This window comes from Anabrus simplex, chromosome 1 (genome assembly GCF_040414725.1).
Source record: "Anabrus simplex isolate iqAnaSimp1 chromosome 1, ASM4041472v1, whole genome shotgun sequence".
In the NCBI taxonomy this organism is placed as follows: Eukaryota; Metazoa; Arthropoda; class Insecta; order Orthoptera; family Tettigoniidae; genus Anabrus; species Anabrus simplex.
This window is the reverse complement of record NC_090265.1, coordinates 1,685,774,723-1,685,802,678: the sequence shown is the minus strand read 5'-3', so window position 1 is coordinate 1,685,802,678 and position 27,956 is coordinate 1,685,774,723. Positions and strand designations below refer to the sequence as shown.

Here is a 27,956-nt window from a genome sequence, read left to right as displayed (position 1 = left end):
TGCTGTCAAATCCTGTTGACTGGCAAAAATATTTCAAGAGGCGGGAACCTATCAAGGTAGCCAGAAGTTCTAGTCGTGGGAGTGTAATCCTTTTAACTGGAGACAATCTGCTTTTACTGCAGGCCAAGTGTATTGATATATTATCGTCTGTTACCGTTCTAGTGTACAATGCGGCTCCATATGCTCTCTCAGAAGCGTCACAAAACACATGGATATGCGTAGCGTTTGGCATCTGTTTACACATTCCAGTCCACCTCGGGACGTTTATAAGTGACAGCTGTTTGATGCTCGAGATCCAAAGTTGCCATTTTAAGGCTATATCCTGTGGAAGAATCTCATCCCACTCTATGCCTCGACACCAAGTGTCTTGGAAGATTAACTTTCCAACAATTGAGACGGGTGAGAATAACCCCAGTGGATCGTAAAATCTTGCTGTTCCTTGTAAGAGCTGACGTTTAGTGGTAGGAATGTGAGCTAGCTTTTCAGTAATTTCTCGATGATCGAAAAGGATACAGTCCAGTTCTGTGTTCCACCTGATACCTAATACTCCAGTTTCTTGTTTGATATCTCGTCTCTCAGACTGCCATACGCTCTTAAGTGTTTCTGAGTTCGTTGCCCATTTATCCATTGGTAGTCGTATGTGCCTGAGCATGGAGCTTACTTCGTAATATAAGCTTATGACCCCATTGTCGTCGTCAGCACCAGCAACGAAGTCGTCCATAAATGTGCTCTGATCTAAGAGTTCTGCTGCTGTGGGGTATGTGTTACTGCACCTTGAAGCCAGTTCACGTAGAGTCGCAGATAGAAGGAAAGGACTGCACGTAAGACCAAACGGTAGCCGCGTGAACCTGTACGTGACAATTTCATCTGCTGTTTGCCAGTTACCATCTTCCCCCTTCTGGACGTGATACCAGAAAAATCTGGTTAAGTCTCTGTCTTTTTCATCTAGGTACAGTTGCAAAAAGGCTTGAGTTCCATCTCCGACTATTGCTTTTCGATATGTACGAAAGCGGATTAGCATTGACAGAATTTCAGGAAGGAGGTTTGGTCCTGCTTCCAGAGCGTCGTTAAGAGATGGCGAGTCTCTCTCGTGTGACGAAGCGTCGAAAACAATCCTCCATTTGATAGCTCCATTCCTCTCTTTCTTGACAGCGTGGTGTGGTAGGTAGAAAACATCGCTTAGATTATCTTCTGCAGCAGTCATTTCAACATGACCCTTTTCAATATAGTCAGTCATTTGTGAACAGTACATTTCTCGAAACTCAGCATTGTCGTGAAGTTTCCTTTCAAGTGATCTAAAGCGATTCTTGGCGTTGACGCGGTTTGATGGCAAGATAACTTCCTGTTTTCTGGGTAGAGACACTACTCTCCGCCCCTCTTTCATACGAAATTAATCGTGAAACTGTTGAAGAATGGTAGCGTCCTTCTTAGAAAGTGTTCTACCTTGCTGCTCTCTTATTCCCATGGTCTCTAAATCCCAGAATTGTCGCATGCTGTCATCTTTAGGTTCAAATTCTTGACTTGTATGAACATGATTTATAGCGACATGATGGACTGTGATTCCTGACTTGTTTCCGCTAAGAACCCAACCCAAGTTAGACGGGAGAAGTACTATGGACTCAGAAAGGCGTATTGGTTGGCCATCTCGGATCACCTTCCAGTAGCGATCACCACCTATGAGAAGTTCAATAGGGAGGTCGCTTTTATTGTCCTTGGGGTCTGCTAATTGCAACGTTCCGGCGCATGATAAAGAATAGACATTGTGTGGAACAACAGGATGCGGGGAATACTTGTTTTCGCTCTCAAAAGCTGTTATCATTATATTAGTTTTCGACCACACGCCACTGATGTTAAACTGGACAACCCTACGTGTTGTAACCGTGTGTCGATCACACTCAAATGCCGTAACAGACAGTTTCCTTTTTTCGACAACAGTAAGCTTGAGCTGATCCACGAGGCTTGTTTCGATAAAACTGGACTGACTTCCAGCATCTAAAATACACCGTGTAAGTTTGGTCAGTCCAGTCGGGCCAGTTATCCAAACCCGAGCATTTTGAAGATACGTGAAGTTGGAGGGCGTGTTTACATCTATCTTGCCCACCGCTACAGCTTCTCTCTCATCTCCTCCACAAATTGACACGTGGTGGGTCTTCTTGCATATGGAGCATGATACCTTATTCTTCTTCGCACAGTCTTTAGAGTGATGGCCTCGTCTAAGACAAAGGAAGCATCTGTTCACTTTCTTCAGTTTTTCAGTTCTCTCCTTGTTGTTCGTTATTGTTTGACAATCTTGACCCCAGTGACCTCGATTCTCACAAAAAACACAATACGGTTCTGTGACTTGTTTGATATTCTTTCTCTTCGGCTTGTTAGGTCTGGTGTTAACATGGAGAGCCGCTGCCGTTGGAGTATAAGTAATCGAAAATGGCCGGTCGCAACGTATCTTCTGCGTAGTCAAGGCACACTCCACCTCTTCGTTCAAAAACTGCATTAGACGCGAGATACTGCTTTCTGGTATTTCCAACCTCTTGGCGTTAAGTAGCCATCGGCGACAAAGATCGTCAGGAAATGCGCGAAGAATTTTAGGGGCTAACAGTTTTCCATAGACGTCTACATCTTCACCTAGTGCTGTCAGCGCTTGAATCCGTCGGCGACACTCAATATACGTGGCATTGAGAATCTCAGGACTGTCGGAATGTGCAGGTTGCAGATGCTCCAAAAAATCCAGGTGGGATTGAATAATTCTGTTTTTATCCCCATAACGGGACTCCAGAATCTTCTTCACCTGTTCGTAAGTATCGGCCGTTACTGATATTCCATCCACCAGATGTTTGGGTTCACCGTCGAGATATCCTCGAAGGAATACATGTTTGTTTATTACCGATACCGCTGAGTTCTTGTCCACCGAAGCCTGAAATTGCTCCCAGAACCGTGGCCATGATTCTGTGCCTCCTGAAAAGGTCTCTATTCTAATAGTAGGAAGCTTAACTTCGGAAGTAGCTATGGGTGATGTAGTAGTAGCTGAGCAAGCATGTGCGTCTTGTGAATTCTTTGCCTTTATAAGTTTATTAGCCTTCCGCATTGCACGTTTAGCACTGTCTGTGTAATTTTCACAGACTTGTATATCCTCGTCATAGTCGTCGTTCTCAATCAGATCGTGTATAGCATCATCTAGAACGATTAAGCTCTCAAAAGTGTCTTTAAGGCGTTCCAAGCAGTGTTCTACATCGTCCAGCGCCGCAGTATCGCTGAAATCATTTATCTGTTTAGTAAAACGTGTAACGTTGGAACGCTGAGTAGTGCGTTTCCTTTTTAGCTTGTCAAGCGAGGACTGAGACATTCTTTCTTGTTAGTCGGTTAGTGTAATAACGTTCCGTGAATTTTCTCGTGACGTGTCTGACAATGTGTTTTCTTTTGTAGTTACAGAAATGCTCAGGAGATAGCGCTAGTTGTCACCCTGTCGTTGTTAGAGTCTCCTAGAGATTATGACCTCTTTGCAGGTTATATGACAACAACATGGCGGCTAAAATATATTGCAATCAAATATAGTATTTTGAGATGATTGAAAATCAAGGAGCACTCAACCGTGTATAAAACAAGTTTTTAGTGCTCTAACAACATTCAAAATAGTATTAAAACCGTGTAAGTACTTATCTGTTCCCTTGTCGTAGTGAAACGCAGGTTGACGAAGGGGCCGATAGTCACAAGTTTTTCAATCAACACCTTATTACGTATTACACAAGATTAAATATTGTTGTATGTTATTTTCTCCTTATTCCGTATTTCCGGGGCTTCGGCACCATGATATGTTTTACGGGTGTTAACTGAAAGCGTGTTTATTACAAAACTAGCTGATCGTGATTTTTTATTACGTCTCGTGTACATACAATACAATAATCTACTGTCAACTGTTTCGTCATTATATCAACTGTCAACATACAAAAGTAAAATTCTCTAATTTGTACATGGTCATAATCTTCAACAACAGTATCTTACCAATATCTGTAATGAAATAGACCACCATCATAAGTTAAGTGAAACATGTGACCTTTACAAGAAGATAAATAGCATCACCCGAGAGTTCAAACCACGTACATGGGTGAATGAAGAGACACAGGGAAATGTAATTGGTGACAAGAAAGAAGCTTTATCCTGGTGGAAACAACACTGCAAAACCTTATACTGCAAAGGTAATAGCATAAGAGAAGAGAACAACTGCATGGAATGTGATATAGAGCCTGCTATCCTATAATTGAGAACACCATCAAACATTTGAAAAACAACAAAGCCCCAGGCATAGATGGTATTACTGGAGAAATGCTGAAAGTAATGGGAGAAGGCCTCCATGCTTTACATTCAATATGTAATAAAGTGTAGAAAGCTGGAGAATGGCCTAAAGACTGGACTACATCTTTTCTCATCCCCCTTTATAAAAAAGGGTCAGTTAGGGACTGTTCTAATTACCACACCATAGCATTAATATCACATGCTAGCAAAGTCCTGCTATACATAATGAATAAACGACTAAGAACTTCCTTGCAGTCTCGGATTTTGCTGAACAAGCAGGTTTTGTGGCAGGTAAAGGTACACGAGAGTCAATAACGCACATGAGGCAGATAATTGAGAAATGCTGCGAGTTCTGTGTCAAGTGGGACAAGTTGTGGGAAGTGCTCAATGAATGTGGAGTCCCTAAACACTTAACGTCATTATTGAAAGGTCTTTATAACAGTCATAATGCAACCATAAGGGTGGATGGTGAATGCTCAGAATTTTTCAATGTGACAAATGGAGTCAGACAAGGTTGCATACTGTCGCCCCAACTCTACAATATCTATGCAGAGTATGTAATGAGAAGAGCACTGGATGGCTGGGATAGTGGAATTTCAATTGGTGGTCGTAAAATCAACAATTTACGCTTCGCTGATGATACTACACTCATTGCAGGAAGTGGACAAGAACTTGATGAATTGCTCTCTAGAGTGACAATCATTAGTTCAGATTTTGGTCTAGAAATTAACATGAAAAAGACCAAACTAATGGTTATCAACCGACAAAGTCAAATCCCAATCCAAATAACAGGATGCCTGAAAGATCTGGAGTTGGTGAATGATTGTGTATATCTGGACTCCATAATCAGTAAGACGGGAAATTGTGATAAAGAAATAAAACGATGGATTGTCCTAGGTTGTGCCGCAATGGTTAAACTCACAAAGATCTGGCAGAACCGGGCATTATCCAAAACAGTGAAAATAAGATTGGTGGAATCACTGGTGTTCTCTGTTTTCCTGTACGGTTGTGAGACCTGGACTGTGAAGACTAGTGACAAGAACCGAATAGATGCCTTTGAGATGTGGTGTTGGCGGAGAATATTCCGTATACCATGGACAGAAAGAAGAACAAATGCCTCCATTATAGAAGAACTGAGCATCACAAAACATTTGTCTTCCCGCGTTAGTGAAATTTACCTCCAGTTTTGGGACACATTTTGAGGAGAGGAGACAATTTAGAAAAGACCATTCTGCAAGGCAAAATTGAAGGCACCAGACCAAAAGGCAGAACAACAAGTAGATGGTTAGACCAAGCAAAGAAGATCACCGGTCTACCTCTTCACAATATCTTAAAAAGAGCTGAAGACCGCTCGGGATGGAAAAATCTCGTTAAGGATGCAGTTATTAATGAAGTGAAGAAATGAGGTCACGACGCTCAGCAATGAGTAAACCGATTGTTGATGATGATGATGATGATGATGATGATGAATTGGACTAGCCAGAGAGTGACTGAATGGGTGGCTATATTTCTAGAAAATATCTCAGAGAATTAGAGTAGGCGAAGCTTTATCTGTCCCTGTAATAATTAAGAGGGAAATTCCTCAAGGCAGTATTGTTGGACCTTTATGTTTTCTTATACATATATATAAATGATATGAGTAAAGAAGTGGAATCGGAGATAATGCTTTTTGTGAATGATGTTACTCTGAATAGAGCAATAAATAAGTTACAAGATTGTGAGCAACTGCAAAATGACCTCGATAATGTTGCGAGATGGACTGTACACAGTGGTATGATGATAAACGAGGTTAAAAGTCAGATTGTGAGTTTCAGAAATAGGGGAAGACCTCTCAGTTTTAATTAGTGTGTTGATGGGATGAAAGTTCATTATGGGGACCATTGTAAGTACCTAGGTGTTAATATAAGGAAAGATTTTCATTGGGGTAATCACATAAATGGGATTGTAAATAACGGATACAGTTCTCTGCACTTGGTTATGAGGTGTTTAGGGGTTGTAAGGATGTAAAGGAGAGGGCATACAAGTCTCTGGTAAGACCCAAACTCGAGTATGGTTCAGGTGTATTTGACCCTCACCAGGATTACTTTATTCAAGACCTGGAATAAATCTAAAGAAAAGCAGCTCGATTTGTTCTGGGTAATTTCCGACAAGAGTAGCGTTACAAAAATATTGCAAAGTTTGGGATAGGAAGACTTGGGAGAAAGGAGACTAGCTGCTCGACTAAGCAGTATGTAATAATAGTTACAATTTCATGTTTTTATATCCACCTTATTCAATACATAAAAATGTTTGTCTCTAAAAGGACATTTACCACAATACAAACATTAAATGGGGCATGTTTCGCTTGTTGTGTCAAGCATCTTCAGCCATTTTGTACAATTATCTCAAGGTTGAGTCATTATATTAGGCTAAACCTTATTTTACAATTATTTGTTCATTAAAATGTTGTTATACAATAAAATATCATTACTATATAAAAAGTAAACAGGAAGCAGTAACAATTAAAATGGGTCTATAATAGACTAGACGTTAATCACAGGAAGTTGATGTCAAAGTCATAGTAACCAAGAATCTTTATTTGCCATTGACCATATACAATGAAATAGGCTTCGTCAACTGATAATAATTTAATACTTAATATTACTAAGGCTAAATGAATGTACACATTTTATTAAAACTTAATACTAACATTATGCATTTCTAAGAATTCAGAGTACCGGGCGAGTTGGCCGTGGCGTAGAGGCTCATGGCTGTGAGTTTGCATCCGGGAGATAGTGGGTTCAAATCACACTGTCGGCAGCCCTGAAGACGGTTTTCCATGGTTTCCCATTTTCACACCAGGCAAATGCTGGGTCTGTACCTTAATTAAGGCCACGGCCACTTCCTTCCAACTCCTAGGCCTTTCCTGACCCTTCATCTCTATAAGACCTATCTGTGTCGGTGCGACGTAAAGCCCCTAGAGAAAAAAAATTCAGTGGTATTATAAAATGGATTTTCTATTAACCAATCATACATTTTTCTTTTAAAATTACTTAAAGGAGTGAACCATGCAGAATGTGGTAATATATTAAATAATCTTAAACAACTGATTTTATGTGAGTGAGCAGTTTTGGACAGCCTGTGAATTGGGATATCGATGTCTGCTTTGCCCCGAGTATCATGAAGGTGAATGTTTTCCCTAGTACTGAATTCATTTATGTTGTTTTTAACATATGTCTATGATATATAAATATACAAATTTATAATTGTCAGTATTTTGAGCTTAATGAAGAGAGGTCGACAATGGTCAATTGCACCAGCCCTACACATTGTTCGGACAACCTTTTTCTGTATTAGAAGAATGCTATATACATAAGAAGAATGCCCCCATAACAGTCCATAAGTAATGTGTGACTGGAAGAGACCAAAATATGCCATCCTTAGGTAGTCACTGCTAACGAAATTCCTCACTTTCCATATCAAATAGGCCACTTGTGATATTTTTTTAGAGACATGATCAATGTGTGTTTCCCATTTCAATTTGGCATCAATATGAAAACCCAAAATTTGACTGACTGACTTTCAATATCTTTGGATAATCCTAGTGTGAGAAATTGAGTTTTATCCTGATTGCACAACAGCCTATTGGATGAAAACCAATGCAGTGCAGTTGCAAGAGCTTCCTGCGACATCTGATGCAAACCTGAGATGCTCTGGTACTTTGTAATTAACATTATATCATCCACATAGGATACAAGAGCATGAGCTGTGACATTTTTGTGGTAAATCATTGACTGCCAGAATGAATAAAAATGGACTGAGGGCAGAGCCCTTTGGCACACCAGTTGTAACTTTCTTCAAAGTGGAATACCTATTTTTGATTGAGACAAACTGATATCTGTTATTTAAGTATGACCTAATTATGTATATCTGTTATTTAAGTATGACCTAATTATGTTCAGTGAGGGATACTTGACACCATACATCTCAAGCTTTGCAAGTAAAATTTCATGATTAATACATTCAAAAGCTTTACTTAGATCACGTAATACCCAAGAGATGGCCTGCTTGTTTTCAAAAGCTGTTAATATCTAATTAACAATTTCAAGAACAGCAGTAGTAGTACATTTACCTTGTCGAAACCCAAACTGACTGTTGGATAGGAGATTGTAAGTTTCAAAATAGTTGCTAATTTGAATGTACAAAAGTGATTCAAATATTTTAGAAATTATTGGAACAATTGAGACAGCACAATAGTTCTGAAAAAATTATTTCTCCCCACTTTTAAATACTGAAATAACTTTAGAAATTGTAAGTAAATCAGGAAAAACTCCAAACTTGAAACTCGAAACACTTACTAAAAATAAAAGCTAGAGGTTCAGAAATCAAATGTATTATTCTTTTGATGATGTAATTAGATAACCAATAACAATAACTCTTATAGTTTGTTAATTTTAAGCTAACTTTAATTACTTCATCAAATGTGATTTCAACCCAATGGAAAGTGTGCCAATTACTGTAAATTGTCAGATTTGGCTAAAAATTCCCATTTTTTTCTAACACTGCTAGTGTTAAGTTATTTATCAAAGTATAAATGTTCATATGGAGATTAATGAATTAGAAGATTAAAGTTGCAATATATTCTCCTTAGATGCAAATTACACCATTGTTAAAAATGGAACATTGGAGGTTTGTAATATGTTGTAAGTGTCATACTCGTAGTCTTCACCAATCCCCAACAAATTTGAGTCTGTCAATTTTTACTGGTCTGTTTATTATTAAAGCGTGGTCAAAAGGGACACAAATATTTGTTACTTAGTTGTTGGTGTTTTGTTTACTGCAACATTATGGATGAATATGTCTGTAACAAAAGAATGTTATGAGTGTAATGGTTTGTATTCGTTTAGATTTTTAAGTTCGAAACATCACTTACCCCTTTTTATGTCGCACTTTAGTGCCTAGCTGTGCTTGTTGCAGTACTGAGACCTTTTGTCTTCCTGTTCTTGCTTCTTGTGTTATACGTATGGGGCGGGTGTGGTAGAGGGCGAGTAGGTGGAGAAGGAGCTGTGGGCGGAGGGTTGGGTACTGGCATAACGTGAGGAGGACAAGTAGGGGACGAAGGGGAAGGGAGTGTGGGCCAGGTATTGGATGCTGGCTTAACTTTTAGAGGGGGGTCTCTATGTATATTCAAGGTGGGAGTTGTATTTGTTGACGTATTAGAAAATTTTTAAAATTTTACTGTTATCTGTTTTATACAATGGGACTACTATAGCAACTCTCCATTCATCTGGTATAGCTCCTCCGACCAAACAATAATCAAATAAGTACTTCAGATATGGTACTATATGGTACCCATTGTCTTTAGTATATCCCCAGAAATCTTCTCAATTCCAGCCGCTTTCCTAGTTTTCAACTTTTTGTATCTTATTGTAAATGTCATTATTATCATATGTAAATTTTAATACTTCTTTAGTATTAGTCACCTCCTCTATCTGGACAATATCCTTGTAACCAACAATCTTTACATACTGCTGACTGAATACTTCTGCCTTTTGAATATCCTCACATACACACTCCCCTTGTTCATTAATTATTCCTGGAATGTCCTTTTTGGAACCTGTTTCTGCCTTAAAATACCTATGATACCCATCTATTTTTCACTAAAATTTGTATGACTGCCAATTATGCTTGCCATCATGTTATCCTTAGCTGCCTTATTTGCAAGATTCAATTTTCTAGTAAGTTCCTTCAATTTCTCCTTACTTCCACAGCCATTTCTAACTCTATTTCTTTCCAGTCTGCACCTCCTTCTTAGTCTCTTTATTTCTCTATTATAATAAGGTGGGTCTTTACCATTCCTTACCTCCCTTAAAGGTACAAACCTGTTTTCGCATTCCTCAACAATTTCTTTAAACCCATCCCAGAGTCTGTTTGCTTTCTTATTTACCGTTTTCCACCGATCATAGTTACTGTTTAGAAACTGCCTCATGCCTGCTTTATCAGCCATATGGTACTGCCTAATAGTCCTACTTTTAAGACCTGCCTTTCTATCACATTTATTTTTAACTACGACAAAAACAGCTTCATGATCACTAATCCCATCTATTACTTCAGTTTCTCCATAGAGCTCATCTGGTTTTATCAGCACCACATCTAGGATATTTTCCCTCTGGTTGGTTCCATCACTTTCTGAATCAGCTGTCTTTCCCATATTAACTTATTTGCCATTTGTTGGTCATGCTTCCTGTCATTCGCATTACCTTCCCAATTGACATCTGGTAAATTCAGATCTCCCGCTACAATCACATTTCTTTCCTTGTCGTTTCCTACATAGCTGATTATCTTACCAAATAATTCTGAATCCGTGTCAGTGCTACCCTTTCCCGGTCTCTACACTCCAAATATATAAAGTTGCCTCTTATCTTTAGAAATGACCCTTACACCTAGAATTTCATGTGTCTCATCTTTAACCTTTTCGTAGCTTACAAATTCTTCTTTCACCAGAATGAATACTCCCCCTCCCACCATTCCTATCCTATCTCTACGATACACACTCGAATTCCGTGAGAAAATTTCTGCATCTGTTATATCATTTTTCAGCCATGATTCAACTCCTATTACAATATCTGGTAAATATATATCTGTTAAATTACTCCATTCTATTCTTTTCTTTACAACACTTCTACAGTTCAACACTAACAATTTTATGTCATCCCTACTTGATTTCCAGTTCCCTGTTCCCTTATCACCGCTGCCTAGGCCACCCCGTTTCCCTGAATGTACCTCTCTATTACCCTTCCGAACAAATTTCCTAACTTATATGTACCACTGCGGTTTAAGTGAAGGCCATCTGAGCGCAGATCCCTATCTCCTACCCACTCATTATGATCTAGAAATTTCACTCCCAGTTTCTCACATACCCACTCCATAGTCTCATTTAAATCCCCAATCACCCTCCAGTCAGTATCCCTCGTACACAGTATTCCACTAATAACAATCTCTGCTTTCTTAAACTTCACCCGTGCTGCATTTACCAGATCCCACACATCTCCAACTATGTTGGTACTTATATCAGCTTGCCTTTCGTTGTTGGTACCAACGTGAAACACTACCACCTTCTCCTTCCCCTCCTTCCTCTCTTCTACTTTCCTCAACATCTGCCTCAACCTAATTCCTGGATAACATTCTACCCTGGTTCCTTTTCCTCCACACACATTCCCCACGTGTCTAACGATAGAATCCCCCATGACCAGAGCCTCAACCCTACCCACCTCATTTGATCCCCTCTTCTCCTGGTCAGCCCTATATTTCCTGATAGCTGCAGAAGCTACTTCCTCCTCCCTTTTCTCCTTCCCATGACCTTGTTCCACCTGTATTTTCCTATCCTCTACTCTACATTTCCATTTCCTACCTTTTCCCTTCTTCCTACTTCCACACATCTCAGCAACAGTTCCCTGTCCCTCATCTTCCCTCCGTTGTTCTACCTGGAGTGACTTGTACCGATTTCGCACAGACACCTGTCCTGAATTCTGATCCTGAATAGAGCCCTTAGCCTGCAATCTCCTTCCCCTTAGAACATTAGACCACCTGTCTTCTACAACATCCCCCTTTCCTTCCCCTCCCTCTTTTACACCTACTGTGACCTCTACATTGTTTGAGGGAGTCCTATCTTCCTTCCTGTCTTTTGTAAGAATCCTAATTATCTCCCTCAAACTCTCCTACTCCTCCCTCATACCCCTCAATGCCTCGCCACACCCACTGTTTGTACACTCGCGCTCCTTAGCCATTCTTTACGGAAAAAATAACAATAAGATAACTTATTTGAAAAAATAAATGAACGGAGGGATATATTGTCTGGGATAGTACTCAAAGATCACAGAACAATAAGGTAATTAATATACGACTACACTACAATACTACTCTATTTTTTTTATCCTACAACCCCTAACAGGATAAAACTGCTGTTAATTACTGAATATATAATGGAATACACAAGAACTACACAATTCCAAACTGCAATTAAGCCTATCCTAATTACAACAACAGAACTTTAAGAGTTTCTACAGATACCTCTACTACACCAGTACTACACAAATATTTTACAATAATAAAATAAGCAAACTAAATTCTGATGGGATATTAGGCTACTCGTATACTACTGTACAGTACACTACAGTAATTTTTAAACTACTTTCAGACGTATCCTAATTACAATACCGGTACAGTATGTCACTACTAAGCACAAACAGAAATGAAATTTGCAAGAACTACTGTACTCAAAGATTATCAACAAAGCTACATGCTTAGATAAATTATTATTAGAACTACGCTCTAATAGATACACACGAAAGATAACACATGAATATAGCAGGCAAGATACGGCACTATCTAAATATACTGTATCTACACTACAATGTATCTGTACTACAATTTTCAGCTGAAGTGTGGTTATATAAACTTTTACCGCTGGTGGATTACTATTATTTTCCCTACTACGCGGGACAGAGAATAAAAGTGTCCTTAAATGCTGAGAATAAGAGGTTGTCTACTATAATTTCTGTCAAAACCACACCGGGGGCTTGAAATGCAAATTTTATTGAGATATAAGAATTTTATTATTAACTTTTACTCGATGAATAAACGAAGGTGGAAAGTACAAAAGTATGCAGGGAACTAAGACTACAAATTATGGGAATAATGAATCAGCTGACTTTGTATTTATTTACGCAACTATCATGTGCATGTAACAACAATCGTCAACCATCCAAATAACTGTTAAGTACCGTAATTATCCAGTGAAATTACCGTGAATTCTCTTTAAATCGATGTTTACAGGCTTATTGTGATAGTTTGACCGGATATCTGTACGAAATATCGAAAAAGTAGCGGCGGAAATTACAATGAGTTAACAACTCCTTATGATAATCTGCCTTTGTAAGTATTATACCAAAGAACCTACAGATATTTAAAAATATTGTTTTAAAAGTTAATATTATTACCTAAAGTATTTCCTAAACCTAAATTCGAAATAAAGTACACCTAGCTAACTTACTTAACCTAGAAAACGTAATCTACTGAACACCAATTGAATTACTTGTTATAAAATTTAAATAAATAATACTTCTCCCAATTTCTACCAACAAGCACTAAACACCAATATATAAATAGCACTAAATGGAACATGCACACACAAAATTTAAATAATTTTAATAGGTTTTAACTACTTTTTCACTACAATAATGCAAGAGCTCTCTCAACAGCCAACCGTTCACAAGTGCATCCAACAATGGACCTGACTTGGAATAATGGACATGACTTGGAATAATAAAATCTTATCACCAATTAAGCTCAGTACTGCAACAAGTAGAGCTAGGCACTAAAACATGACATAAAAAGGGACGTATTCATTCACAACGTTGCAGTAAACAGCACACCAACAACTAAGTAACAAATATTCGTGTCCCTTTCAACTGCACTTTAATAATAAACAGACAGTAAAAATTGGCAAACTCAAGTCAGATGGGGGATTGGTGAAGACTACAAGTATGACGCATACAACAGATTACAAACCTCCAATGTTCCATTTTTTAATAATGGTGTAATTCGCATCTAACGAGAATACATTGCAAGTTTCATCTTCTAATTCATTAATCTTCATATGAACATTTATACTTTGATAAATAACTTAACACTAGCAGTGTTAGAAAAAACAGGAATTTTTAGCCAGATCTTACAATTTAATTGGCACATTACTATGACTTGGACATCAACTTCCTGTGATTAACGTCTAGTCTATTATAGATCCATTTTAATTGTTACTTCTTCCTGTCTACTTTTTATATAGTAATGATATTTTATTGTATAATAGCATTTTAATAAACAAATAATTGTAAAATAAGGTTTAAAATAATGACTCAACCATGAGATAATTGTACAAAATGGCTGAAGATGCTAGACACAACAAGTGAAACATGTCCAATTTAATGTTTGCATTGTGGTAAATGTCCTTTTAGAGACAATAAACATTTTTATGTATTGAATAAGGTGGATATAAAAACATGAAATTGTAACTATTATTAGTAAGTTCAATACAGGCAAAAAACATGAAATTGGTCTTGTGCAGTAAGTGGTATGTTCCGAGCTGTCAGTGGAGAGATGGCGTGGAATGGCATTAGTAGACAAATAAGTTTGTCTTTAAAAGTAGAAAAGATCACAATATGAAGATAAAGTTGAAATTCAAGGAGACAAATTGGGGCAAATATTCGATTATAGGAAGGGGAGTTACGGATTGGAATAACTTACCAAGGGAGATGTTCAATAAATTTCTAATTTTTTTGAAATCATTCAAGAAAAGGCTAGGAAAACAACAGATAGGGAATGCTGCCACTTGGGCGACTGCCCTAATAAATGTAAATCAGTAGTGATTGATTGATTGATTGATTGATTGATTGATTGATTGATTGATTGATTGATTGATTGATTGATTGGCCTGTATTTAACCATGGCTAGCTGTACGTAGCAATGTCTTGAATTCGATCATTTAACAGTTTGAAAGAACAAATACTGCCAGCGGCCATAGAACAATGATAGTGTTCAAGGAGGAGCTCTAACGGCATTACATTTCAGAGACATTGAACCCAAATTTCTCTGCAAATATGTACTAAACACTTCAGTCTAAAAGTTAATTCCTGGAGTCAGTATTTAGCCACTGCACACTACATGTAGCGAATGCTGTCGCTAAACAGTTGGTAAGTGCCAGGTAAATATTCCTTACTGAACCAGGCACTTAGTATTCAATTGAATTTCAACGGGTTCAGCCTAACAATAATAATAATAATAATAATAATAATAATAATAATAATAATAATAATAATAATAATATCATGGCCACCAAGCTGGAGTCATGAAGTGGAGCTCTGCGATCTTGACATCTTTTCTCGCGTTCTGTGTAGTGTCGGTGGGTATCGGGGAGTATTTGAGCATTTGATTTGTGTGGTGGTTATGTGAACGTGTTGTCTTGGGAGTCTGGAGCTTGTTTTGATTGATTTGAGGGGATAGTTTTGTTTCATTTTATTGCCCTAAATGCCTCCATGTTGGATTTAACTACAATTGCTCCATAGATAACTTACCAAGAGTTGGTTACTAACCTTGCCCTAACAACCACCCACTCGCTAAATTTTCTTGGTCTCCATACATACTACCAACTAGATATATAATTCCACTATTCCATTGAGGCGTTTCTAAGGCAACAGATCTTAGCCTACTGCTGGGAGCCATCTTGGTGGTCTGTGATAATATAATAATAAACATCATAGCAGAACATCAGCTACCCGTATGGACTAACAACCCTTATGATGAGGGTGAATCAAAATGAATGATTCATCCGTCCCGGGCTCACGCCCACCAGCTAACATCAACCACGAACTTAGCATGATGGAAACACAAGTGACAGAGCAACTACCTCAGGCCTGTACTGCTAACAGTAAAGGCGAACCTGGTCATTCGGATTCTGGGGGACCAGGACATCATGCAGGGAAGAGTCGGAGCTTCCCAAAACTTCTGAAACCCAAGAGAATGCAGTTCATTGGCACACTCAATGTACAGACTCTGGCTAAAACAGGTAAACTCAAGATTGTTACTGATACCTGTGACAAGTTTAGAATTCTTATTCTTGCAGTTTAAGAAACGCGATTTCGTGATTACGATCACTTTGATTCAGGTGGATATTGAATATATAAGGGGAGGCCTGCAACTAAACTCGCAAATAGTAATTTACATATTTTGGGCACTGCATTCCTAGTACATAACAGCATACAGAACTCGGTGATAAATTTTACTTCACCTTCGGAATGTCTCTCTCTCTACTCATGGTTAAATGTGCTAACAAAGTCTACACACTGGTTAATGCACACGCTCCGGTGAACAGTGAAACTGACAAAAACAAAATTGAGAAGTTCTGGTTGCAACTCGAACGAGCACTCGCCAAGATACCTCAGCATCACGTTAAAATTCTCCTTGGGGACTTCAATGCACAAATCGGCAGGGAACGAGAATACAGAAGCATCATTGGGTGCTTTTCAGCACACAAGAAGACTAATGCCAATGGACATCGCCTAATCAACATATGTAGAATGGCTAACCTCCAAATAATGTCCACACACTTTAAGAAACCTCCATGGAAAATGACCACTTGGAAATCACCAATCAACTACATAGGTGAATACCAGATTGATCACGTAGCCATCACAAGAAAATACTTTCCTGAAATCATGAATGTGCGAGTTTGCAAGGGTTACGTAGAGTCCGACCACCATCTTTCACAATTAGAGAAGAACTGACTAACTACAAACCCCCTAGTATTTGTTTTCGTCGCATCGATGGAACACTTGAGCCGAATACAAAAGCCAACTGTGACATCTTAAAGCAGTACTTTGAGGCGTTACATAACTGTGAACCTCCTGCCGAAAAACTGCAATTCAGCATATCCACCCCAAACCATGACTCACTTCCACCAACACATGACGAGATACAGAATATTGTATTAAATCTGAAAAACAACAAAGCACCAGGGGAAGATGGTGTAACTGCCGAGATGCTCAGGATCGGAGGTGAGGTCATTATTGACCGATTACAAGCCATCATTGAGGATATATGGGAGAGCGAAATCATACCTGCAGAGTGGACAGCTGCTTTGATTCATCCTCTACACAAAAAGGGTGACAAGACAGATCCAAACAATTACCAAGGTATCTCTCTCCTCTCAATTGCTGACAAAGTATTCTCTCGTGCTCTCCGTACCAGATTAGAACAACAGATAGAATGGAAGATTGGAGAATACCAGGTGGGCTTCAGACCTCACCGATCGTGTGCAGAACAGATCTGGAACCTCAAGGTGATTCTCCAACATCGCCAATCAATTCGAACAGTGGTCACTTTTGTTGACTTTAAAAAAGCTTACGACTCGATTGACCGTGCCACCCTATTAGATGTACTTCATGAATATGGTGTTGACAACAAAACAACGAAGTTAATCCAACAGACTTTAACTAACACAACTTCTAAAGTGAAATTCATGGGCGAAATCTCTGAATCATTTGAGATAAGAACAGGCGTGAGGCAGGGTGATGGATTATCTCCACTGCTGTTCGATCTTGTACTAGATAAGATCGTTAGAACATGGGAGAAAGAAGTACACGGGATAAATATGGGAACGAGAGATAAGCGAATCAATACTAAGTGTCTTGCCTTTGCTGACGACCTAGCAATAATCACCCACACTCCCGAGGAAGCCAGAACCGCTCTTAAAAATCTGCATGAGATTGCTATTAAGACTGGCCTCCAAATATCATATGAGAAAACACAATACTTGGACTCCAAGAACACCAGTGTGGAATCACTTGGGACCAAATATGGCAATATCACACGAGTTAAACATTTCAAGTACTTAGGTGAAATTATCGGAAGCACTGGTAACGACAGGATAGCCAACAAAACCCGTGCCGAAAAATTACGTAAAGCCTACACAGTCACCTGGAATATCTACAATAAGAAATCCCTTTCTATCCAAGCCAAGCTGCGTCACTACCATACAGTAGTTCTTCCTGAAGCACTCTACGCGATTGAAACATCAACACTGACCATCTATATCAATGGCATCAAGAAAATGGAACGGCAAATACTTAGGAAATTATTTGGACCAAAGTTCCAAGATGGAATATGGATGCGAAAAAGCTCGGAAGAACTCCACTCGCTGACCGAAAGATTCACTTCAATTGCCCGGAAAAGACATGCAATTCTACGGACATCTAGCACGAATGGACGACTCGCGACTGACCAAGAAAATCTTCCTCATTATCAGCGGAACCCGAAAAAATAAAGTACGGTGGCTTGCTGACACCCAAAAAGATCTCGCAGAAGTCGGCGTTGACCCACTGACAACTACACGGGCTACATTTAGACACAAAATTAACTTGCACAGCTTTGCAGCCAGACAATGTACAAGAAACTTGAAACTCCAGGAGGCATGGACTCAAGAAAGACGACAGACTCACAGTGCGAGGATGAAGAAGTTTAGGGAGGATAAGAGAAACAAGAAGAAGAATGCTAACTAATGGTTCTACGTGCTCCTTAGAGGGCCTAACACATATATTATAATAATAATAATAATAATAATAATAATAATAATAATAATAATAATAATAATACTGAGCAAGTGGCTGTGCAGTTTGGGTCACGTAGCTATTATGCTTACATTCAGGAGATAGGAGGTCTAACCTCATTGTTGGCAGCTCTGATTATGGTTTTCCGTGGTTTCTCATTTTCACACCAGGCTGCTTCCCGTCTACTCCTAGACCTTTTCCTAACCCATAGTCTCCATAAGACCTATATGTGTTGGTGCGACGTAGAGCAAATTGTACAAAAAAGAAAAGAAAGTAAGTGATTTGATAAAATCTGATGATCGTTCAAGAAAACTTATTGTTCTATTTTAAATTAAATTGTTTCTCTTTCAGGTATTATCTGTTGGAATGTTTTCTTATTCATCTCTTTTTTAAATTGTATTTAATCCTGAATTAGTTTGGACAGACTGAAGAACTACGAGGACGGTTTGGAAAGTTCTCGGAATCACCGCTAGATGTCAGTGCTAGAGCAACAAGGTTCCTGCGCAGTAATCACACATCCTTTGTGAGTGAACACGTGGCGTGTCAGTGCTCTAGCTGCAGGAGTGTGGTAGTGACGATTCTTTGTTGTTGTTCCCGCGTAGTGATTTGTGACAATGGAAAAAACTGAGATTCGAGCAGTGATTAAATACTTTGTAAAGAAATGTATGAAAGCAAAGGAAATTCATGCCTACTTTCAGAACACACTGGGGGACTCTGCTCCTTCATTTTCAACTGTTGTCAAGTGGACCAGCGAGTTTAAATTTGGTCGGGAGAGCTTGGATGATGATCCGCGTAGTGGACGGCCAAAAAGTGTTACGATCCCAGAATTTATCTCAAAAGTGCATAAAATGGTCATGGAGGATCGTCGACTGAAAGTGCGGGAGATTGCTGAAGCTGTAGGGATGTCTTCTGAATGGGTATATTATATTTTAACCGAAGAATTGGATATGAAAAAATTATCCGCAAGATGGGTGCCGCGGCTCTTGACATTGGACAATAAACGCACCAGATTGGAAATGTCCGAACAAAGTCTGGCCCGTTTTCAGTGCAACCAACAAGATTTTTTGCACCGGTTTGTGACTACAGATGAAACTTCGGTCCACTACTATACCCCAGAGACAAAACAGCAGTCAAAGCAGTGGAAACATGCTGATTCACCACCACCAAAGAAAGCAAAGGCATTGCGTTCGGCCGGAAAGGTCATGGCCACAGTTTTCTGGGATGCAAAAGGCATTCTACTGATAGATTATCTTCCTACTGGCCAAACAATTATGAGGCAATACTATGCGGACCTCCTAGACTAATTACAGGAAAGGATACGCGAAACAAGGCCTGGTTTGGCAAGGAAAAAGGTCATCTTTCATCAGGACAACGCTCCGCCGCACACAAGTGTTATTGCCATGGCAAAACTTCATGAACTGGGGTATGAATTGTTGCCACATCCACCTTATTCATTTGATTTGGCACCATCATACTTTCATCTATTCCCCAAGCTGAACATTTTCCTCGGTGGACGGAGATTTTCTACAAGGGAAGAACTGACAGCCGAATTGGAGAGGTATTTTGCAGGCCTGGAGGAATCTCATTTTCGAGATGGGATCAAGGCACTGGAACATCGCTGGACCAAATGCATTAGTCTACAGGGAGACTATGTTGAAAAATAAAAGCAGTTCCATCGAGGTAAGATACTTAATTCTAGTACATTCCGAGAACTTTTCAAACCACCTACGTAAGTTAGACATAGCGTTTAGTTAAGCGGCTGTTTCCTTCTTCCCAAGTCTGCCAAGCCCAAGTTTGCAACATTTTCATAACACTACTCATGTCAGAAGTCGTCCAGAGCAAATCGTGCTATTTTCCTGGTGAGGATCCAATACACTGGAACCATACTCTAATTGGAGATTTACAAGTGGCTTGTATACCCTCTCCTTCATATTCTTACTATAACCATTAAATGCTCTCATTACACCGTAAGAAAAGATCTATAACCATTATTTACAATCCTTTCAATGTCATAACCCCCATGAAAATCTTCCCCTAGGTACTTAGTGTTGCCCAAGAGATACTTTCACCGTATCAGCACAGTAATTAAAACTGTTAAGACTTCTCCTCTTGACGAAACTTGGTACCTGCCTTTTCACCATGTATACCATCATACCACTGCCCGCTGTCCGCCTCCATCTCACAACATTGTCAAGGTATTTTTACAGTCACTGACAATCCTGTAACTTGTTTACTACTGTATGCAGTATGATATCGTCCACAAAAAGCAGTGCCTTTGATTCCAGCTGTTAACTTGCATCATTAAAAAAACAAAACAACACACAAAGGTTCAATAATCATCAGCACAGGATCAAATAATGCTTCAACTACTCTAAATCTCTATTTTCACCATTTTTCTAGAAATGTAGCTACCCATTTGGTCACTCTTTGTGTAGTCCAATAGCCCCTGTCTTTATCAGTAATCCGTCATGATCTACCTTATTGAAATCTATGGATAGGTCAATAGCGATGCAGTCTACTTCTTGAATCTAAAATATATGTTATATGTTGATGGAATCCTGCAAGTTAAGCCTCACTGGAATATCTTTCTTAACCCGAGCTGCCTTGTATCAAACCAGCTAGTATTTTTCACAGATATGCCTAATACAATAAAAAAGAATGTTTTCCCAGAGGTTACATGCAACACATGTCAATCTGACTAGCCTGTAATTATCCATCCTTTCCTTTTTACACTGGGGATACTAAAGCAACTCCCTATTCTTTTGGTATAGCTCCTTCATACAAACAGTAATCAAATAAATATTTCAGATATGGTACTATATCCCAATCTTAGTCCTAGCAGCTTTTCAATTTTTTGACTTTTGTATCTTTTTGTAAGTATCTTTGTCATAGGAAAATTTCAGTACTTCTCTAGTATTAGCCACCTCCTTAAATTGGGTAGTATACTTCTGTCTTCCATAAATTCTTCTTACACATACACTCTGCTTGGTCATTTATAATTCCTGGAACCTATGTCTCTCTAAAAGTAACTAACATACCCTTCCATTGTTAATGAAATTTTGTATTACTGCCAATAATGCTTGACATTGTTTTCCTTAGTTCACTTTTTTTGCTAAATTCCATTTCCTTAGTAAAACTCCTCAATATAACTTGTTTATATTTTTATTTATAATTTTGTACTGATTGTGATTTATTTTTAAAAACTCCCTCACGCCACTTTTTAATCATATGGTACTGCTTATAGACACTCCCAGCATTAAAAGCCATATGATAAATAAGTCCTACATTTACAATCTTTGTTTCTATCACATTTATTTTTAACTGTGACTAAACCAGCTTTGTGATCACTTATACAATCTATCACTTTAGTTTCTCTATAGAACTCGTCTGGTTTTATCAGCACCATGTCTTAGAATATTCTTCTCTCTAGTTGTTTATTTAACTTTGTGGTTCAAGTCGTATGGTATATGATACTTGATTTGACATTTGTTTGTTTCTTTCCAATACTTACACTTTCTGGTTCAGCTGTTCTTCCCAGACTACCTTATTTACCATATGTTGGCTATGCTTTATGTCATTTGCATTACCTTCCCAGTTAACATTTGGTAAATTGAGATCACACACTATAATCACATTATTTCTTCTTCTTTTTTCCACTTAACTGGTCAACTTTTCAAATAATTATGTCAGCACCATCTTTTACAGGTCTGTACACCTAGAAAACATCAAGTTGGCTATTACTTTTATAGATGAGCCTTATACCTGGAATTTCATGTTTCTCATCCTTAACTTAGTTTACAAATACTTCTTTCACCAGTATGAATACTCCCCCTCCCTTGTTGCTCTGCCAGCATGTGGACCTGACCTTTTGTTTTTGCCTCCCTGCACCTCTCTCATCAGCATTTGTTTTGGTCAATCAAAAAGGTAATAGTCTGCTAATTATTGTTTAGATGTCCTGATATGTTACGCATGTTTTTTATTTCATTGAGTAACTGCCAGATGAGTATTCTCAATTTTTAAGATTTATTCAGTGTGAATTTTATATTTCATGTGTAACGTTCTTGTCATCAGTCCATAGACTTGTTTGACACAGCTCTCCAAGCTAAAATATCCTAAGCAAGCCTTTTCAACCTCTCGTTTGATGATGGACTTGACTGTGTCTTGTTCGATTCATACTGAAGCAGAGAAAATTTAATTATTCCTTTTGCACACGTTCTTCTCTTAGTACAATGATGCTTAATGGAAATTGGAATGCTGTGTCTATTCCTTGAAATACAAGTAGTGCACCTAGTGTGTGAACTGAAGCACCTTATATAGAAAATGTAAATTTCAGTGGAATTGGGCCTGCTTATCATTCGTGTGGGGAAACAAAAAAATATGGCTGGATATCTTTCCTCGTTAGCGTATGATTCCGACCATGTAAAGTGTACTACTTGCACTAAATACCTACAGAATAGCTAGTCTAAAATAGGTAGTAGGATGCTGGTTCCTTAAAAAAACAAAAACAAAAAAACAAAAAAACTTGTTTTATCATAAATGTCTAATTGATTTGGACAATGTAACATGGTTTGAAATAGTCGGCACCAAGAAATGGCTCCACTGGCTGAATATATTCTGAATATGTAGTCTTCAGTATTTGAGCATATGACATCTTTATTCATTATAGCCTATTTTATAGACATCAGTGGAAAACGCTCTAAGCTAGCTTTTCTTGTGACTAAACTGGTTTTAAACATGGAAAGAAAACAATACATAAATGGTAAAGGCTGCTGAATTTTCATTAATTTATTTGCTAAATAGTTACAAGAGTGTATGGTAAAAAGACTGAAAAATGCTCTGTTTCAGTATTTTGATTGACGTTTCCACAGACTGAAGTGCTGAAGAACATGTGATTGTGTATGCTCGTTGTTGGATATCTTAGGGCTTGAATGAAGAAGAGAAAAGTACATGGTTAGTTTGGGAGCTGACAGAACATATTCTAATATTGGCTCTAAATCAGTTTCATTTAAAAAAAAAAAAAAAAAAAAAAAGCAGCAGCTCTGCATTTATCATTCACTGTGCCATGCATCAACTGCAGTTGGCTATCCTTGGTGCTGTTAATTCCATTCCTTACCTGAAAATACTTGACGAAACTCTGAAGAACATATTCAAGTTTTTCAAAAGATCATCAAAACACCTCCATGAGCCTACTGTGAAACTTTCAGAAAGTGAGATAGTAAAATTCCAAGATATTCATTTACAGTGGCTGTGTAGCAAATCTCCTCTTAAACCACACTGTAGGGCAGCTTGTGTGAGATGTGTAACAACTCGTAGCCCATGGCATCAGGAACAGTGGGAGCCTATGCTCTTTTCTGATGAAGTCTCTATAAGCTTGCACGCATGGAACAGGAACATTAAAGTCTGGAGATGATCCAGTAAGGCCCTGGAGTGCCATCAGATGCAAGGGGGTTCCGTCACGTTTTAGGATGGGATTGTGTTTGGTTGAGATATGCTTCCAGTTCCTATCCAGGATAACATGACTGGTCTGATACGCAGAGACAGCATCATCCAACATGTAGTTACAGGATTTTCTGCCACTGTGGTCAAGGGGTTTACGCTAGTGGATGATTCTGGGCGTGTTTTTCAACTCATTGTGGATTGTGCACTACATTGTATCAGTGACATCATTAATTTATGTCTGATGGTTGCAATGGATCAGACGAATCGCTGGAATATAGAAAGATATATTGGGGAACAAATATAAATGGTTGGTGAGATTTCTGTATTGTACTGAAATTAGTTATAATAAAGGGTCATTGTTTAGTTCATCAGGAACATTGGTCCTAGCTAAATTCATAGGATATTCTTATATTTGTACTTCCACTGAAGTTCTTAAAAGCCTCAAGAGAGAGAAGTCATTATCCCTGTACTGAGCCACTACATATTACATGTTTGCATGCTTTTGACTTCCTATAATCAATTGGTCATTATTCTCATATCATTAGAAGTAATTTCATTTCTATTCAAAGTATCTTCCATAAGTTTTCTAGTAACAGCACTGGAAGTGCTCTGAAAACAAGAATGCTTTGTGAAATTGAGCATTGAGTTAAAGAATGGTTAGATAGTCATTGGATGCGCATGAGTGTGAGGAATATAACAATAATAATAATAATAATAATAATAATAATAATAATGGTAGTCACGTCCTAGTTCGTGAACCATGGACAACGGCTGAGTGGCCTAGTAAGTGGTTCTGAGAGTCGGGATACCAGTTACTATGGAATGGGAGTGGGCATCTCGGACATATTCTGAGTCCTGGCCCTCCTTGTGCTCAGGCGGCTAGGACTATACAAACCACCGGTGGTCCATAACCCGTTAGAGGAGAGATCCTCACTTGGACTATGTGTAAGTAGGATAGCATCCTGCTTCATGAATCTACCGAGCTCAGAACATTTTAAGCAAGCCTCGGACCTATGGGAGTAACGGAGTCCCACTCCCATTTGACAGGCGAGGGACTCCTTGGAAACAACTTGGCGAACGAAATGGAATTCGATGGGGAGCTATCAATATTAATGGGGTTTATGGAAGAAAGAAAGTAGAACTGGCTGAGTCAGCAAAGAGGATGCATCTGGATGTGCTAGGAGTAAGTGATATTCGGGTAAGGGGAGATAACGAGGAAGATATAGGAGATTATAAAGTGTACTTGACGGGTGTTAGAAAGGGAAGGGCAGAGTCTGGGGTAGGGCTCTTTATCAGGAATACCATTGTACGGAACATAGTTTCTGTTAGGCACGTAAATGAGCGAATGATGTGGGTAGATTTATCAGTTGGAGGAATTAGGACTAGAATTGTGTCCGTGTATTCACCATGTGAGGGTGCGAATGAGGATGAAGTTGACAAGTTTTATGAAGCATTGAGTGACATCGTGGTCAGGGTCAACAGCAAGGATAGAATAGTGCTAATGGGCGATTTCAATGCGAGAGTTGGGAATAAAACTGAAGGATACGAAAGGGTGATTGGTAAATGTGGGGAAGATATGGAAGCTAATGGGAATGGAAAGCGTTTGCTGGACTTCTGTGCTAGTATGGGTTTAGCTGTTACGAATAAATTCTTCAAGCATAAGGCTATTCACCGCTACACATGGGAGGCTAGGGGTACAGATCCATAATAGACTATATCTTGACAGACTTCGAATTCAGGAAATCTGTTAGGAATGTACGAGTTTTCCGCAGATTTTTCGATGATACAGACCACTATCTGATCTGTAGTGAACTAAGTATCTCTAGGCCTAGGGTAGAGAAAGTGAAATCTGTCTGCAAACGAATAAGGGTAGAAAATCTCCAGGACGAGCAAATTAGACGGAAGTACATGGATAGGATTAGTGAGAAGTTTCGAACAGTAGACAGTAAGCAGGTTCAGGATATAGAAAGTGAATGGGTGGCATACAGGGATGCTGTAGTAGAAACAGCAAGGGAATGCCTAGGAACAACTGTGTGTAAAGATGGGAAAAGGCGAACATCTTGTTGGAATGATGAAGTGAGAGCAGCCTGTAAACGTAAAAAGAAGGCTTATCAAAAATGACTCCAAACAAGGGCCGAGGCAGACAGGGATTTGTACGTAGATGAAAGAAACAGAGCGAAACAAATAGTTGTTGAATCCAAAAAGAAGTCCTGGGAAGATTTTGGTAACAACTTGGAAAGGCTAGGTCAAGCAGCAGGGAAACCTTTCTGGACAGTAATAAAGAAAGGAAGGGAGGGAAAAAGGAAATGAACAGTGTTTTGAGTAAATCAAGTGAACTCATAATAGATCCCAGGGAATCACTGGAGAGGTGGAGGGAATATTTTGAACATCTTCCCACTTTAAAAGGAAATCATTCTGGTGGGGTTGTGAACAACCAAGCAAATGGGGAGGAGGAAAATGATGTTGGTGAAATTATGCTTGAGGAAGTGGAAAGGATGGTAAATAAACTCCATTGTCATAAGGCAGCAAGAATAGATGAAATTAGACCTGAAATGGTGAAGTATAGTGGGAAGGCAGGGATGAAATGGCTTCATAGAGTAGTAAAATTAGCATGGAGTGTTGGTAAGGTACCTTCAGATTGGGCAAAAGCAGTAATTGCACCTATCTATAAGCAAGGGAACAGGAAGGATTGCAACAACTATCGAGGTATCTCATTGATTAGTATACCAGGCAAAGTATTCACTGGCATCTTGGAAGGGAGGGTGCGATCATTCGTTGAGAGGAAGCTGGATGAAAACCAGTGTGGTTTCAGACCACAGAGAGGCTGTCAGGATCAGATTTTCAGTATGCGCCAGGTAATTGAAAAATGCTACGAGAGGAATAGGCAGTTGTGTTTATGTTTAGTAGATCTAGAGAAAGCTTATGACAGGGTACCGAGGGAAAAGATGTTCGCCATACTGGGGGACTATGCAATTAAAGGCAGATTATTAAAAGCATTCGAAGGCATTTATGTTGACAATTGGGCTTCAGTGAGAATTGATGGTAGAATGAGTTCTTGGTTCAGGGTACTTACAGGAGTTAGACAAGGCTGTAATCTTTCACCTTTGCTGTTCGTAGTTTACATGGATCATCTGCTGAAAGGTATAAAATGGCAGGGAGGGATTCAATTAGGTGGAAATGTAGTAAGCAGTCTGGCCTATGCTGACAATTTGGTCCTAGTGGCAGATTGTGCCGAAAGCCTACAGTCTAATATCTGGGAACTAGAAAATAGGTGCAATGAGTATGGTATGAAAATTAGCCTCTCGAAGACTAAATTGATGTCAGTAGGTAAGAAATTCAACAGAATTGAATGTCAGGTGGGTGATACAAAGCTAGAACAGGTCGATAATTTCAAGTATTTAGGTTGTGTGTTCTCCCAGGATGGTAATATAGTAAGTGAGATTGAATCAAGGTGTAGTAAAGCTAATGCAGTGAACTCGCAGCTGCGATCAACAGTATTCTGTAAGAAGAAAGTGAGCTCGCAGACAAAACTATCTTTACATCGGTCTGTTTTCAGACCAACTTTGCTTTACGGGAGCGAAAGCTGGGTGGACTCAGGATATCTTATTCATAAGTTAGAAGTAACAGACATGAAAGTAGCAAGAATGATTGCTGGTACAAACAGGTGGGACCAATGGCAGGAGGGTACTCGGAATGAGGAGATAAAGGCTAATTTAGGAATGAACTCGATGGATGAAGCTGTACGCATAAACCGGCTTCGGTGGTGGGGTCATATGAGGCGAATGGAGGAGGATAGGTTACCTAGGAGAATAATGGACTCTGCTATGGAGGGTAAGAGAAGTAGAGGTAGACCAAGACGACGATGGTTAGACTCGGTTTTTAACGATTTAAAGATAAGAGGTATAGAAGTAAATGAGGCCACAACACTAGTTGCAAATCGAGGATTGTGGCGACGTTTAGTAAATTCACAGAGGCTTGCAGACTGAACGCTGAAAGGCATAACAGTCTATAATGATAATGTATGTATGTATGTATGTATAATAATAATAATAATAATAATAATAATAATAATAATAATAATGGGAGCACTGA

At 38.9% G+C, this 27,956-nt stretch overlaps 1 protein-coding gene across 4 annotated transcripts in view; it reads left to right on the top strand.

The window, feature by feature from the left end:
* Positions 1-27,956, top strand: part of Mpi (mannose phosphate isomerase) — a 110,705-nt gene that overhangs the window by 63,316 nt on the left and 19,433 nt on the right. The gene's annotated exons all lie outside the window — the stretch shown is intronic.